This window comes from Vigna umbellata, chromosome 3 (assembly GCF_029865625.1).
Source record: "Vigna umbellata cultivar VRB3 chromosome 3, Vumbellata_1.0, whole genome shotgun sequence".
NCBI lineage: Eukaryota > Viridiplantae > Streptophyta > Magnoliopsida > Fabales > Fabaceae > Vigna > Vigna umbellata.
The window spans coordinates 29,025,273-29,040,687 of NC_142167.1; positions in this window are offsets into that span (position 1 = coordinate 29,025,273).

The following is a 15,415-nucleotide window of genomic DNA, read 5'->3' on the forward strand; positions in this document are numbered from 1 at the left end:
TCTGTAGCTTCTTTTTTTTTATTTTCTCTCCTACGCCTATTATTATTCCTACGAGCTGTCCTATCAATCTCAGAATCAAACAATAAATTCTCAGATGTTGTTCTCCTTCTCATACAGAACAACAATCTCAAGTGATCAACCCAAAGAAATAACAACAAAACAAAACACAACGTATATATATAGATATACAAAAATTTAAAACAATGGATTTACAAATAATGGAATAGAATTGAAATTGATAAACAATGAATAATTGAAATAACAATAAAACCAAATTTCCCGGCAACGGCGCCAAAAACTTGATAATATTTTGGCAAGTATACTAAATCGTTCAAGTAATACAGTGAATTAAGTCAAGAGTATCGTTCTTCCAAGGGAATTTGAGTTATGTTATTCAATTAAAATTATTTATCAAGATCAATTACTGATGATAACATTTGTGATTTCAATTTGGAAATTAGCATGAAATTAACAACGTAAAAAATTAAGATTGAAAAATACGATAAAAGATCACTGGAATTGGTCTTTGACTAACATTACAGTAAAATCCTAGACAACATACATTTTCTGTTCAAGCATTCACATAAGAGTATCTTGGTTTAATTCCTTAAAACAAGTTCTAAAATTATCTATTGAATTATTAATTCCTTAATTAATTCAGTAGATAATTTTGCATTAGATTCAGATGTTGAGAATGACCAAAAGCATAGAAGTTATTCCTAGCATAATTACTTTTAGTTTCTTTTCTTACGTTTCTGGTTCTAAAAATACTTCCCAGTACAAAAGAACTTTTAAAGAGAATTATACTTCCATATAATCAAAAGCAAGTCAAGAAAAGAAGCAGAACAGAAACATATATTGCACATGAAATTTACATTAATGTGTTGTTATACAACCAATTCCAATGAAAAAAAAATTAGTCTATCCTAGACATCTCAAACGTACTCTTTACAAGAATTCCTTGAATAAAGTGAATTCTTGATGTCTTGAAAGGTCTCCTGATTGTCTCTTGAGTTCTCCAGTATTTTTCTCGCTTTGTTCGTGTGTCAGAAGATAAAATCTCTCTTTCTGTCACGTCTTTTAAAGCCACTGATAACACTCTAGATCTACATATTTTTCTCTGTTAAAAATCATTTCTTAGATTTCTTTAGTTTTTAATTTCTTAGAATTAGGCTAGTTTTATGTTTTTCTCTTAATTCTTTAGAATTGTAAAATTTTAGTTAAAATTAGGTTTTTAGATATAATTTTTAGTTTCTGTTAATAATTAGAAAATTAATATTTTTTTTAGAAAATCTTTTGATAAAAAATTCTTTTCTTTCGTTTGTTAATTTTTCTTTTCTTTCTTTAATTTCTGATTAATTTTTCTTTGTTGCTTGGTGAATCTGATTTCAGGAATTGGGTTGCTGTTGCAGAGTGTTGAATTATGCTGCTAAGCCATTGTTGTTGCTGCTGCACTGACTGAACCATTGCATTGGAAGATTGGGCTGCTGTTTTGGGCCACTGTTTAAACATCAAGCTGCTGCAAGTGAAATTGAAGGCAGCGCTGGCCTGCTACAATGGTGCTGCAATTGGAAGACTACTGCTGATTGGATAATTGGGCTGCCAATGCTAGTATGGGCTTAAGTGAAACAGTGAGTTTCAATGGAGGCAACTTTTGGGGGTCATTGCAGAGCAGCTCATTTGAGAAAATAACATTCTCTCGAGCACATTCATTTAGAAGAGAGTAGAACCTTCGAGCTAGGGCAGAGAGCGAAGTGAAAAAAGGAGTGCGGCACTCTGACCATAGCTAACCGGAGAAGAAGAGCTGACCGGACCTAACCGAAGAAGGTGATCAGAGGGCTGTGAAGCGAAATGAAGGATTGGTCATCTGATCAGAGAGCTCAAAGCGTCACAGCAAGGTTCCCCTCTCCCAATTTTTTCGTTTCCCCTTTCCTTTTCTATTGTTTTCTTTCTTCGACCCTATATAAAGGGCTTTCACCATGTACACGAGATACTACTTCATACACTTTTGAGATGCACTTTACTTTTCGCTATAGTTTTACACTCTTTAGGTTAGGGTTCTTTTCCGCTTTCGTAGAAGTAGAGTTCTCGACTTTTGGATTTCGTTGAGACGATCGCGAGGGTGACAGGCCGCGAGAGTCTTGGTGACTTCTGGTAGTGTGTAAAATTTCCTTTTCATGTTAATAAAGTTGAGTTTTGTGTTTTTGTTTTGTTCTTGTTTATGTCTTGATTTTGTTCTTTGTTTTTGATTTCTGTACTTGTTATGTGTTGAGAAAATGATTTGGATTCTGTAACTCTGCAATTCTATGGTTCCTTTTGGAATTGAATGACTCCACAGTGAGCATACATTTTCGGGATGTCTTCTCGAGTCAGAGATGATTCAAATCGGTTGTGTTTCTATTCTTTTTCTTTTATTAATTCTGATTTGTGTGATTTTAATGCTGCAATCTCAGTGTTGTAATCCTGTTCTTGTGGAAGTGTGTATTGATTGAATAATTGAGTGAGAATTTCCATTTGAAGTTCTGAAATACGAACTCAAAAGACCCCAAGGAGGGCTTAACTTTCTCGGAATGTCTTTCTGAAGAGGAATTGAGACTCTTTCATTCAGTGTATTGCACATTTGGCTCTGTTGTTTGCTTTCTATCCAATATCTTTAGTTTGTTTCTTCATTTTCAGTATTTCTGTTGACTTTATATTAGAATAGTCTTGGTTTTGATTATGATTTTATTTTCCTTCCATTTAAGTTTTGTTATATGTTCCACTGTTCTTAGCATTCTTAGTTAGGTTTATTTTCTTGTTTTCTTGCATCATTTACCTATTGCAGTGATAATCTTTAGATTCTGTTATTAGGCAATAGTAATGCTCATTAGTTTAGGATCATTTTAGTTGCATTTAAGTTCTCGTAGTAGTTTCATTTCTGTTTCTGTTTAGGTAAGTTTAGAGTTCTATTCTCATTTCTTTTCTTTTATTTCAAATTACATTTTCTTTCTTCATTTTTTTTTCTTTTATACAGATTTGATTCCTTCATTCTTTTCTCTTTAATTTCATTGTTCATATTTCGTTTCCCCACCTTGCATTAGTAGTTAATTAGGTGTTAAATAAATGCAAGATTTAATTCTACACTTTAATTCTACATTAGTGGGGACCAGACTTTGTTCTGATTTTAAGCGACAAAAATCAGTTTAACAAATGGCGCCGTTGCTGGGGACTCGGCGAATTAAGTCTTAGAGTGTTAGGTTAGTCTTGTGTAGGTTTAATTGTTTCCTTGCAATTCTTCCTTGTGTTCATATTTGTCCTTTCTAGCTTAGGATCTATTTCTTCTGTTTTGCAAATTATTTTTCGTATGTTTAGCATCTATTTTTAAAACTGCAGTAGTGTGAATTTTGATTTTTGACTCTTTTAGCTGTTTTGGTCTTTGATTTTTGATAGTTATCTTGGTGATTATATTTGGTTGTTTCTGTGTGCTTGATTGGCACCTTTGTTGAGAAGGTTTAGGCTGAGTGTGTTCTGCCAAACTTTGGGGAATTAGTGAGATTAGCTTGGGGTAGTTTTAATAGTCTGAGAGTGTTGTAACTGAGCTGTTTAGTATGACTTTTCCTCTGGAGAAGTCCATGAGAGAACTGGCCAACCAAGAAATGGGTCACCAGCCGGTGTGCACCCATTTACCCTTGGACAGAAGGCATCTAGAATTGAACTTAAACCTGGGTTCATAAGGTTGCTGCCCACCTTCCATGGATGGGAGCATGAGGACCCTCATCAACATATCATAGAATTTATTTTGGTGTGTTCTTCTATGAAGCCTTCGGGAGCTGCTGAAGAACTGGTTATGATGAAGGCTTTTCCCTTATCCCTGCAAGACGCTGCTAGGTATTGGATAATTTACCAGCAGCAGCCTTTTGTAAGTTGGCAAGAGATGTAGTGTAGATTCTTGAATAGATTTTTTCTAGCATCAAGAGTAACATACTTTAGGAGGAAAATCTGCACCATTGAGCAAGGGCAGAATGAAAGTTTGGCTGATTTCTGGGACAGATTCAGTAAATTATGCCTCATGTGCCCAAATCATTAGCTGCAGGATTCTCTACTCCTAACATACTTCTATGAAGGTCTGCTGCAAAGAGAGAGAATGTTTGTTGATGTGGCTGCTGGAGGGTCCTTAATGAATAAAACTCCAACTAAAGCAAGACAGCTGTTGAGTAAAATGGCTGAGTGCTCTTATCAAGGATATTTGTACAATAAAGCTGCTGTTACTGTACCAGTAATTGGGGCAGAATCCAAAGACTTAAGGGAATTGACTCAAGTAATGTCCCAGCTGGTGGAAAAAGTGAAGTTGCTAAATCAGAAACCTTCAGAGAATAAGATGACAACATCAAGGCTCTTGGGCTGGTCTGAGAACACTTTAAATTCAACCTGTGACTCAACAACCAATAATTTGAAAGAGAACTGGGGCACAGTGAATCTGAAGGGATCTCAACAAAATTCTTGGGAGAATGAAAAGATAGCTGGTTGTATGGAAGATGTTGAAGAGAGCAGTGTATCAGTGGAAATTACACCGGTAGAGGAAAAAGAGACCACCAAGTATATTCCTCCCCATTTAAGAGGAACATCTGAACTTGGGAAGATGCAGCCAGCTGATCAACCAAAGGTGCAAGTAAACAGCACTACCAGTACCAATGAAGTCATGTTAAGAAGTGGAAAGGAGTTGCATGCTTCAGTGGAGAAAGAAAAAATTGTTGAGAATGAGCAGCAACCAGAAATCATACTTGAACCGCCTTTCCCTGTCAAATCTGAACCTGCAGAAAAGAAATTGGAAACTGATGCTGAGTTATTGAAGATTTTTCAGAAGATAAAAATTAATATGCCTCTGCTGGAAGCAATTAAACAGGTGCCTAAATATGCCAAGTTCCTTAAAGAGGTGTGCACCTATAAAAGAGGACTGAGGAGGCCACAAATCAAAAATATTTCTACTGTTTCCAAATTGGAGCTGCCTCCTAAACATAGTGATCCAGGGCATTTTACCATCCCATGCACCATTGGAGAAATTTCCATTGCAAATGCTTTAGTGGACTTGGGAGCATCCATAAATGTCATGCCCAGTTCTGTTTACAAGGCTCTGCAGTTAAGGAATTTAAAGCCTACATCTGTTATTATCCAACTAGCCAATAGAAGCACTGCAAAACCTTTGGGCATTGTGGAAGATGTGTTAGTGAGGGTAAACCAGTTAATGTTCCTAGCAGATTTCTATGTTTTAGAAATGGAGGGTGAGAATTCAAGGCAGAGACCTACATTGATTTTAGGAAGACCATTTTTGATGACAGCAAAAACCATTATTAATGTGCATGAAGGAAATTTAACCATGGAGTTTGGAGACACCCAGGTCAGATTCAACATTTTTGAAGCCATGAGTCATCCCCTGGAAAACCATTCAGATGTGTTCAGTTATTCAGAAATTTGTTGTAATAATTTGGAGCTTCAAGTGCAATCTGATTTGAACATGGCAGAGGGGGAATTACATTCTGAATTCTGTATCGGGTGTGAAGACAAATTCTTTGAAAATATGGACTTGCAAGCACTAGAAGAGGGCGTTTTTGAACTTGGTGAAGTATCTGCACAAGAAACTCCAGAGCAGCAGCAAAAATCTAAATTAAAGCTGCTGCCTCTGCACTTAAAATATGCTTATCTTGAAGCTGGAAATAAATTTCCAGTGATCATTTCAGCAAGTTTGAACCCTGAACAGGAAGAGCAGTTGCTACAAGTCTTGAAACAGCACAAGAAGGCTCTTGGGTGGACTTTGGAAGATATACCAGGGATCAGTCCTGCCCTCTGCATGCGTAGAATATTGCTGGACAGTGATGCAGTTCCTGTTAGGCAGCCTCAAAGGAGGTTGAATCCAACTATTCAAGATGTGGTGAAGGAGGAAGTGAGCAAGCTCTTAAAAGCAGGGATGATTTTCCCCATTTCAGACAGTACTTGGGTATCACCAGTTCAAGTGGTGCCAAAGAAATTTGGAATGACAATTGTAAAGAATCAAGAGGGAGAATTTGTGCCTACCAGAGTTGCAAATAAGTGGAGGGTTTGCATTGATTACAGAAAGCTGAATCAAGCCATAAGGAAAGATCACTTCCCTCTCCCCTTCATAGACCAAGTCATTGAGAGGTTGGCAGGTAAACCTTTTTACTATTTTCTAGATGGCTTTTCTGGGTACATGCAGATTCATATACACCCTGAAGATCAACATAAAACCATATTTACATGTCCATTTGGCACTTATGCTTACACTAGGATGCCATTTGGACTATGTAATGCTCCTGCAACTTTCCAAAGATGCATGTTAAGTATTTTTTCAGAATTAATAGAAAGTTGCATGGAGGTTTTTATGGATGACTTCACGGTGTTTGGAGCTTCATTTGAGGAATGCCTAGGCAATTTAGGAAAAGTTTTGAAAAAGTGCATTGAAACTGATTTGGTCTTAAACTTTGAAAAATGCCACTTTATGGTCAATGAAGGGGTAGTGCTAGGACATGTTATTTCTAAAAAGGGCTTCCAAGTAGATAAATCTAAGATAGATGTGATTTCTGCCCTACCTTACCCCTCCACTGTGAAGGAAGTGCGTTCTTTCCTAGGACATGTAGGCTTCTATAGGCGATTCATTCAGAATTTTAGCAACATAGCCTTGCCACTGTCTAGACTCCTTCAAAAGGACGCAATTTTTGAATTTGATGAGGCTTGCAAGGGAGCCTTTGATGAGCTGAAAAGGAAACTCACCACTGCACCAATTCTTCAACCTCCAAACTGGGAATTACCTTTTGAATTGATGTACGATGCTTCAGACTTTGCATTGGGAGCTATGCTGTCCCAGAAAAAAGAAAAGATCCCTCATGTCATTGCATATGCGTCTAGGACCCTTGATGCTGCCCAGAAAAATTATTCCACCACAGAAAAGGAGTTGCTGACAGTCATTTTTGCATTGGAGAAGTATAGGCCATATTTGCTGGTATCAAAAACTGTGGTTCACACAGACCACTCAGCCTTGAGATTTTTAATGAAGAAAACTGATTCAAAACCCAGGCTTATGAGGTGGCTGCTTCTGATGCAGGAATTTGATATAGAAATTAAAGACAGAAGTGGAGCCTTAAATCAAGTGGCTGATCACTTGAGCAGAATAGCAGGGAAGGAGGAAGAAATTCCACTGAATGAAAAGTTTCTAGATGAGTTTGTATTCTCTGCTATGACTCAACCTCCTTGGTATGCTGAATTGGTTAATTATTTAGCTGCTGCTGTTTTACCTGTTCATGCATCTAGGCATTATATAAATAAATTGAAATCTGATGCAAAGTATTATGTGTGGGATGACCCTTATTTGTGGAGGTTTTGTAGTGATAAAATCATTAGGAAGTGTGTGCCTGATAGTGAAATAAATGGAGTCCTGCATGGCTGTCATGATACATTGGTAGGAGGTCACTCTGGCCCAACCAGGACAGCTAGAAGAGTGTTAGATAGTGGGTTCTTTTGGCCCACTCTTTTCAAAGATGCCTATAATTTTGTGAAGAGTTGTGAGATTTGTCAAAAGGCTGGGGGGAATATAACTAGGAGAAATGAGATGCCTCTGCAGAATATATTATTTTGTGAAATCTTTGATGTTTGGGGCATTGATTTTATGCGACCCCTGCCAAGCTCATCTGGGTATTCTTACATTCTGTTGGCTGTAGATTATGTGTCTAGGTGGGTAGAGGCAAAAGCAACCAAGTCTAATGATGCTAGAACATTCTCAAAATTCTTGAAGACTAACATTTTCTGCAGGTTTGGGGTTCCAAAGGCAATAATTAGTGATCAAGGCACACACTTCTGCAATCAGCTTATAACAACACTTCTGAGTAGATATGGAGTGAAACATAAGGTGTCTACACCTTACCACCCACAAACAAATGGGCAGGCAGAGGTGTTTAACAGAGAAGTGAAGAAGCTGCTCCAAAAACTGGTCCAGCCAAATAGGAAGAATTGGAGTGAGTTGCTAGATGAAGCACTGTGGGCACAAAGGACAGCATATTGTACACCTCTTGGGATGTCACCTTTCAGGATAGTATTTGGCAAATCATGCCATTTACCAGTAGAGATTGAACACAAGGCATTCTGGGCTGTTAAGATGTGCAACTTGGAGTATAATGAAGCTGGGAAGCAGAGGAAATTGCAGCTACAAGAGCTGGATGAAATCAGGCTGGAGGCTTATGAGAACTCAAGGTTTTATAAAGAGAAAGTGAAGAGGTTTCATGATATGAATATATCAAGGAAAGAGTTCAGTATTGGGCAGAAAGTGCTCTTGTACAACTCCAAGATGAAGTTGATAGCTGTCAAGCTTAGATCAAAATGGGAAGGTCCATATGTAATAGTCAAAGTATTCCCAAATAGGGCAGTGGAGATTAGGAAACCAGAGGCTGATAAGTCATTCATGGTTGATGGACAAATTTATGAACACCAAATTATGATGTCACAAACTTGTTTCACAATCGGCAAGTATGACCGAATCGTTCAAGTAATAAAACTTGGTAAGACCAAGTTTCGTTCTTCCCAAAGGACTCACGGCCTAGTTTAGTTATGTGGTTTCTTGATTAACTAAGACTTACAAACGAAATATTTGGGTTTAAAATGCATGACAGAAAATAAACATGTATGCATGAATTTTGATCAATGGCAAAGACAAAAGATAAACACTTTCAATGGAATATATGAATGAATATGTTGTTGGGGGTCAATTTCATCTCATCCACTCTCATACATTTTAGGAATTCAACATTCAAATCATCATTGTTAATGCCACTCTCTAAAGTACCATTCTAGATGGCTTCTCCCTAATCAAATAGTTCATACAATTCCTAGCATTCCTAATGATTAGTTTATTTTGCGCAGGAGCTTAAGGCAACCAATATACTATTGGGAGAAATTCCCCAGATCTAGACTTCCCCGTACGTGCCCGTATCGACAAAACCAATGATCATGCATTGAATGAGTTAAACAATGCAAGCATTAATCAAAGAAGAAAAACCCTAACTAATGATGAAAGAAAGCATATGTCTTAATTGAAAGATGTAAACAACAGATTCCATATATGAGAGTTTCAAAAGATTACATTGATTCCCCAACAAACATACAAGATTTAGTTCACCATAGTCATGGTGAATCTAGATGAATAACAATGAAAGAATGAAAGAATAAACCCTAAACAGGTGAAGAGGAAGCCTCAGCATCCAAGATCCTCCTTCAAAGGGGTGAAAGAGAGAGTGTTTGCCTCGTTTCTGCCAAAGATGCCTAACCCTAGAAAATCCTAAAGCTTATATATCATTCGTAAATTACAAAAAGTCAAGTCCAAGCCCATTAAAGTGCCGCTCAGCGGTAAAATACCGCTCAGCGGTGAGTGCGTGACTGGTTTTCTCCCCTCAGCGGCCATTTTGCCCCTCAGCGGACCTCCCGCAAGCACCTGAGTGCCGCTCAGCGGTAAACTGCCGCTGAGCGGTGACTTCGGCTTCTCCTTTTTGCACTTTTTGCTGTCTTTTCTGATTTCACTTCTCTCCTTCTTCACTTCTTTCACCAAATTCACCTTAAAACCTGCACAAAAACACTGAAATCAAGCATAAACCTGTCCAGCTCTCTTATTTCTGAAAATATCAATAAAAGGCATGATTTCAAGCTAGTTTTTAAGTGTAAAGGTTGCTTTTAGTATGAATTTTAAGCATGAAAATAACAGTTTTTCAACTGTTATCAATGGTCAATGGTCATCAGTTAAAAATCTTCCAGGAGAAGCAGCCTTTAGAAAATGAGAAAAGTACATTGCAATTCAATGATCCAGTTCTAGAAAATCTACCTTGAATAAACTTTATCTTCTCCTTTTCTACTCTTGTTTTGATTTTAGTTAAGTACTGTGTTGATTTTCCTACTGTAGATTTTATATTCTGTTTTTGTAATGATTTTTATTTTTATTTTTTTTATTTTTATTTTTTTACTTTTTGTGCTCTTTAGTAGTTCTGACTTGTACATATTCATGTGCTATCTGTTTTGTACATCTATCCTGATTCTGTGATGTTTTGGTCTTTTATTCGAAAAGTTGTTGGTGATTACTGTGTTTGTGTTGCTGGATGCTTAGTCAATACATCTGTTGAGGAGGTTTAAGTTGAATTAGAAGTGCGTATAATGAAAAATATTTTATTTCTGAATCTGCAAACTAACAGGTGTTCATCTAGCTGTGAGAGTTGAAAGTGTATGACCAGGGCTAATCACAGCCCTTTGCTTACCCTGGATCCAGAAATTCGTAGGAATAGAAAAGGAATCAAAAAGGAGAGGAACCAGCGTGAATCTGAGGCTACTGGATCATTTCCGACTTCATTTGAGTGTTTATCAGATACATCTGAGACTGAAGACATGACTGTTGAGCAGAGAGAGAGAACATTAAAGGAGCTGGCTAATCAGGAAATTGTATTCCAGCCCCTATGCATCCAAGTGCCGTATGTGCAGGGGGCTCCCAACTTTGATCTTAGGTTTGGCTTCATTCAGCTTCTGCCAAGGTTCCATGGGTCGGCAGGGGAGGACCCTCACAAGCATATTATGGAGTTCACAGTGGTCTGTTCAACTATGAAACCACTGGATGTGCCTGAGGAGATTGTCAAGATGAAAGCCTTTCCCTTTTCACTGCAAGATGCTGCTAAGGAGTGGTTGTTTTCTCAGAATGTACCCATAGTTAGCTGGGGAGAAATGAAGAGAAAATTTCTGGAAAGGTTCTTCCCTGCCCCCAGGACAACAGCTGTGAGAAAAGAAATAAGTGGGATTAGACAATTGCCTGGGGAGAATCTGTTTGAATATTGGGAACGCTTCAAGAGGTTATGCTCCACTTGTCCCAACCATCAGATCAATGAACAGCTGTTGCTGCAATACTTTTATGAAGGGTTGCTGCCTCAAGAAAGGAACATGATAGATGCAGCAAGTGGAGGCACTCTCATGGACAAGACACCATCTGTAGCAAGAAACCTCATTGCAAACATGGCTGAGAATTACCAGCAGACCTACACCAGAGGTGGCAGTAGTAAAGGAGTTCATGAGATGCAACTGAATGCAATCTCAGATTCAGTAAGGACCAACATGTTTACTGAGAACAACCTGCTGCTAGGGAACAAAATTTTGGAGCTAATTGAGTTGATGAGGCAAATAGCTTTAGGAGGCCAAAAGTGAATGCAGTGAGAAAGCACTGTGGTCTGTGTGCATCAGATCAACACTTCACAGACCAGTGTTATCAACTTCAAGGCACCCCTGGAGCTGAATCAGTGGCAGCTGCATTCCAATATCAGCAAGGAAACTTCAGGCAGAATCAACAGCAATGGTAAACCCAGAATCAGCCACAATATTACAACCAAGCTTCCAACTCACAAAACTCAGGATGGAGGAATATGATGAACCCAAGATACGAAGCTCCTCCATACAATCAGCAGAGTGGACAGCAGTCAAATGGGCTGATGCAGAGCATGAATCAGTATGCACAGCAGAATAGGTAGAATGCATCATTTTATGGAGGGCAGAACCAGCAGTATAGGCAGAACCAGTCACAAATGCAGCCTAGGATGGACCCTACTCTGGAGGCAACCATTCAGGATATGAAGATGCAGATTGGGCAGCTGGCTCATGCTGTAAATGAACTGGTGAATCAGAAGGCTGGAGGCATTCCTGCTCAGCCAGTGGTGAACCCAAAGGAAGCACCAAGCAACACATAGAGCTTCAACAAATAAGCTTTCTTTTCTTGTTTTTTCATTTTCAGTTTCTATTATTGTCACGTACATTGAATAATATGTTTCTTTTGGTTCTGCTATATACATTCTTTATTCCAGTTGTGCCTTTAATTTTTGCATATATCCATTAGTATCTGTTTTGTGCATATCTGTTATGTTTCTGCTGTTTAGGAACCTTACCCATTCACACATTGAGGGGAATGTGCCTCTTAAGTGTGGGGGTGGGAAGGTATAGATTCAATGCTTGTTTTGAGGTAAATAACCCTGTTAGTATTAGTTTTAGCAATAAATAGGGGAAATTTTTTTTTTCTGAACTGTTCTTCCTTTAGTCTAGCTTTGTTTTGATTTATACCTTGTTCTAATCTGTAAATACCTTTTATGATCTGTTTTAGTTTGTAAATAGGAATTTGTTCAGTTTTTAGTTTTGTTGTTTTAGTTTTGTTTCTTTTACTTTCAAGTATGTTTTAGAACTTCTTCTAGGTCCCGTTCTTTTCCTAATTTCTATTTTGTCTTCCGTATGTTAGTTTCTTGCCCTGTTTTAGTTTTTTTTATTAGTTTCTATTTTAGTTTCATGCTTTGTTTTTAGTCTTTAATTAGGATTCTTTTCATCATTAGGGTCTAGTTTTTGTTTTATTTTGTTCTGAATCTGTCTTACTTTGGTTAATCTGTCTTTGATTAGGAAGTTATAGGAATAGAGTAGGATTATCTGTCTTTGTTTCTTTCCTTCGTAGAAGCTTTAATTAGGAGCTGTTTAGGTTGCAAACTGTTTTGTTGTAGTTGTTTAGGTTGTTTATAGCTTAGGTAATTCTGTTAGGTGCATTTAGGTGTTGTTTTATGCTTATATTCATTCTTTGTTGATTTCAATCAATTTTTAGCTTTATTTCCTTAGATTAGAGTTTTCAAAAGTAGACTTAGCTTTAGATTTAAGCAGAGGTAGCTCTCGCAGTAATTTTTGCAGCTTTAGTTCATTTCAATTCAGTAATTTTTGCATAGGATGAGTAGCAAGTCAGTTTTAACAAATTTTAAACCCTTGAGAGATTTTGGGCCAGTTTTTGTCTTTCTTGTGTGATAACATGCATGTTTAATTGTCACTCTGATTTTGCATTGATTCTTTGTGATGTGCTTGCTCTTGGTAACTTTAAATATGATCTAGGCATCCTTCATTTTTCCAGTTTAGCTTATCCATTTCATTCCTTACCATTGCACCTTATATTGAGCCTTAGCCTCTTTTCTTTGCTTTCCATCCATTTCAAGCCATTTCCCTCAACCAATCATTCCTCAGAGACTTGTGAGATGTAGGGAGAAGTCTAGAACTTGGTGAGTGCATGAAAAAGAGTGAGGCCAGAAGTGAAAAAGAAAAAAAAGAAAAAATAATGTGTTGAAAAAAAAAATCTGGTTTGGTTGAAAAAGAAAGAAACAGGTCTGGAAATGAGAAAAATCAGAAAAAGAAATTGAAAAAGAGACCTGAAATGAATGAAATAGAAAGAGAACCAGAGAAAAGAAAGAAAAAATCATCTGGCCAAAGTTTGAGAAAAAAAAGAGTATGTCTTGAGTTCTAGTTTTATCCCTTTTTCATCACATTTCTCTACTCATTTCAGTTCCCATTCTTTTCTGTTTTTCCATTTCATTCCATGAACATTACAAACCAATTAAAGACCTATTGATTTAGAGAAGCCTTGAGTCAAGCACTGTCATTTAGAGTCTTTTCAAAGTTGTGAATGGTAGTTGGCATGACATGATTGAGCGAAACAGGATTGTCCCTAAACACTTGAGTGATTTGAGTGCATACACTACATCCTGTGAGGTTGAGACTGGCTGCTACTTTTCCATATGTTTGCTTTGCTGATTTTGATTGGATTAAGCTGTTATAAGGCTTGCTGGAATTGCTGAAGTTTGAATCTTAAGTTGAGAATTCTTTTGGTGCAGTTATGATTTGATGAAATAGCTAGAATTGGTTTGATTTTGCAGGTTTGAATAAGCTGAAATAGGATTTAGCAGTTTCTTGTTGTGTGTCTTTAGTCTTTCCTTTTAGAATGAGTCTTTCTTTTCCTTTGTCTTTTTAGTTTGTCCCTGCCCTGGAGGGCAGTTCTTTAAGTGTGGGGTGTGATAACACTCTAGATTTACATATTTTTCTCTGTTAAAAATCATTTCTTAGATTTCTTTAGTTTTTAATTTCTTAGAATTAGGCTAGTTTTATGTTTTTCTCTTAATTCTTTAGAATTGTAAAATTTTAGTTAAAATTAGGTTTTTAGATATAATTTTTAGTTTCTGTTAATAATTAGAAAATTAATATGTTTTTTTAGAAAATCTTTTGATAAAAAATTCTTTTCTTTCGTTTGTTAATTTTTCTTTTCTTTCTTTAATTTCTGATTAATTTTTCTTTGTTGCTTGGTGAATCTGATTTCAGGAATTGGGTTGCTGTTGTAGAGTGTTGAATTGTGCTGCTAAGCCATTGTTGTTGCTGCTGCACTGACTGAACCATTGCATTGGAAGATTGGACCGCTGTTTTGGGCCACTGTTTTAACATCAAGCTGCTGCAAGTGAAATTGAAGGCAACGCTGGCCTGCTACAATGGTGCTGCAATTGGAAGACTACTGCTGATTGGATAATTGGGCTGCCAATGCTAGTATGGGCTTAAGTGAAACGGTGAGTTTCAATGGAGGCAGCTTTTGGGGGTCATTGCAGAGCAGCTCATTTGAGAAAATAACATTCTCTCGAGCACATTCATTTAGAAGAGAGTAGAACCTTCGAGCTAGGGCAGAGAGCGAAGTGAAAAGAGAAGTGCGACACTCTGACCATAGCTGACCGGAGAAGAAGAGCTGACCGGACCTAACCGAAGAAGGTGATCGGAGGGCTGTGAACCGAAATGAAGGATTGGTCGTCTGATCAGAGAGCTCAAAGCGTCACAGCAAGGTTCCCCTCTCCCATTTTTTTTGTTTCCCCTTTCCTTTTCTATTGTTTTCTTTCTTCGACCCTATATAAAGGGCTTTCACCATGTACACGAGATACTACTTCATACACTTTTGAGATGCACTTTACTTTTCGTTATAGTTTTACACTCTTTAGGTTAGGGTTCATTTCCGCTTTCGTAGAAGTAGAGTTCTCGACTTTTGGATTTCGTTGAGACGATCGCGAGGGTGACAGGCCGCGAGAGTCTTGGTGACTTCCGGTAGTGTGTAAAGTTTCCTTTTCATGTTAATAAAGTTGAGTTTTGTGTTTTTGTTTTGTTCTTGTTTATGTCTCGATTTTGTTCTTTGTTTTTGATTTCTGTACTTGTTATGTGTTGAGAAAATGATTTGGATTCTATAACTCTGCAATTCTATGGTTCCTTTTGGAATTGAATGACTCCACAGTGAGCATACATTTTCGGGTTGTCTTCTCGAGTCAGAGATGATTCAAATCAGTTTTGTGTTTCTATTCGTTTTCTTTTATTAATTCTGATTTGTGTGATTTTAATGCTGCAATCTCAGTGTTGTAATCCTGTTCTTGTGGAAGTGTGTATTGATTGAATAATTGAGTGAGAATTTCCATTTGAAGTTCTGAAATACGAACTCAAAAGACCCCAAGGAGGGCTTAACTTTCTCGAAATGTGTTTCTGAAGAGGAATTGAGACTCTTTCATTCAGTGTATTGCACATTTGCCTCTGTTGTTTG